Source organism: Periplaneta americana, chromosome 13, assembly GCF_040183065.1.
Source record: "Periplaneta americana isolate PAMFEO1 chromosome 13, P.americana_PAMFEO1_priV1, whole genome shotgun sequence".
In the NCBI taxonomy this organism is placed as follows: Eukaryota; Metazoa; Arthropoda; class Insecta; order Blattodea; family Blattidae; genus Periplaneta; species Periplaneta americana.
This window is the reverse complement of record NC_091129.1, coordinates 130,608,960-130,611,020: the sequence shown is the minus strand read 5'-3', so window position 1 is coordinate 130,611,020 and position 2,061 is coordinate 130,608,960. Positions and strand designations below refer to the sequence as shown.

The 2,061-nt window shown below is 37.3% G+C and overlaps 1 non-coding gene across 1 annotated transcript; it reads left to right on the top strand.

Moving 5' to 3' along the window:
* The first annotated feature begins 337 nt into the window (after window positions 1-337).
* Window positions 338-409, top strand: TRNAY-GUA (transfer RNA tyrosine (anticodon GUA)). Its single transcript has one exon. It is a non-coding gene; the product is annotated as a tRNA-Tyr (tRNA).
* Window positions 410-2,061: the final 1,652 nt, after the last annotated feature.

Below are 2,061 nucleotides of genomic sequence, written 5' to 3'. Positions count from 1 at the left end.
GTTGGCCGGGATCCGACGGAATAAGCGCCGTCTTAAATCCGTCCCATTACTCTTTCATCGTATGATGACGCAGAATATCTGCATGGAAATATCATATGTACTTCGGTACATTATAATAATATATATGATATGCGTAAATCACTTCGTGATTTAAGACGGCGCTTATTCCGTCGGATCCCGGCCAACTAGTCACTCATTACGAGTGCACCTCAGCACATGTGTGGACTTCGGTCCTAGGTTCATAGATATCTATGACGTAGTGTAGAGGGCGGCCACTAGAGGGAACCCAAGAGTTGGAACTTAAAACTGAGACGATTCTTCCGACGCCGGGGTGGAATCCGGTGTGGCTTAGTGGTTAAAGCGTCAGCACGTAGAGCTGAAAACCCGGGTTCAAATCCCGGCGCCGGAGAGAATTTTTCTGCGTTCCATTACTCTTTTATCATAGAAAATTGAGCACTCCAAGTAAATGAAATTATTTGTTCTATTATGTTGTTCATTATTTGCCCTATTTTTACTTTTTTCATAGAACTTTTCTCCTATCTTTCTCTTATATTAATTTACTGTTCCAATATTTGAAGAGTTCAAAGCCATAGTGGACCAAGCGCCACATACGTTTTTAATAAATGGTGCTTGGCCCAGTATGGCTCTGAACCCTTCATTTGTACTATTTTCTTATTATCACTTATTCAATTCTCTTAACACATTTTCTCTATTATATTTACTCTTTCTATTTTCACTCACTTTCACTTTCACAATAATCCACTTACCCCAATTTCTTCCTCATTACTCTCACTCACTGTAACTATTAAAATTTTAATTTCCAAATTCTTAGTTGTCGTACTTTCTTCAGTGTTCATCTCAGACTTATTTCTGTCTCTGCCTTTCTTCCTATTTATTTCTTCTTTTCTTTCAATTTCATTATCTCTAATACTCACTGAATCTATAAATGGGTTATCTATGCTGGTATTGTTTTGAATGGTTTCTTCTCTTCCTCTAATATTTCTCCCCCCTCCCCACGTTTCCACTTGGATATACTAGATTTCCACTTATACTCGCACTCTTATTCCTCTTACTTTCTCCCTTCCTATCACTGCCCGACTCCTGGTTCCACTTTTTTCTCCCCACTCGCCTCTTTGCTAGTTCCCGTGTTCCTTGTTACACTTCTATCTTATTTAATTCTGGTCTCCGCATCTTTTTCTACGTCTTCTCTGTTGGCCCTTACATTTATAATAAGGAATCTGGTTTCTTAAGCAACTTGAATTCCTCCGTTCATCCAGTTTTTCTTTACCATCTTCTCTATAGAATTCAATCCACCTGAAACGATGTGTACAGTATAGAAATTGATATGAATAAGACGCCTTTCTTTAAGCAAAAAAAAACTTTATTTACCTCCAATAATGGAAAAATCGTATTGCTCTCATTTTGCGTTCTGCAGAGAAAATACATTTTTCTCTTTCTTTCGACAGAAACTTGAAACGAGGGCAAATGAGCTGAATTAAAAAAAGCTTCCATTTGTTCCCATTATATTAAAGTCTATGTTCAAAGGATAGCTAACGACCCTTAGATAGAGAGAGCTAATTAACCGCTAATGCAGAACAAGAGAAATCCATCCTTTTGAAACGTCAGCGGAACATCGCTATCTGCGACCAAGAAGCTAATCCTTGTCTTCAGTTTTGAAGGACAGTTACTTGCTTGTAATGTCTTCATTAAACCTGCGTTCCTTCGATTGATTTATTGAAATATAATGAATGTTATAAATTTGAGACATTTCTTCAATATACGTATTACAAGTTTCATAAAAAATAATTAAATTGTCATGCTGCTAATAATATTAGTATTAATCATTTAATATCTTGAAGTATTAGTGAAACGACATAATAACAGGTGTACGCCTGGAAACAGGTTTTGCTTAGTGCGGTGCCGTTCGAAAAGTGACTGGGCAAGTAACAGCCCGCTTAGCGGTAATTCAGCTCGTCAGCTTTCGGCAATAAAATCTCGCCAATTAGGCCTATAGATTACAGATATTTGATCAAGTAGGGTTATTATGATGCAAAACATCAA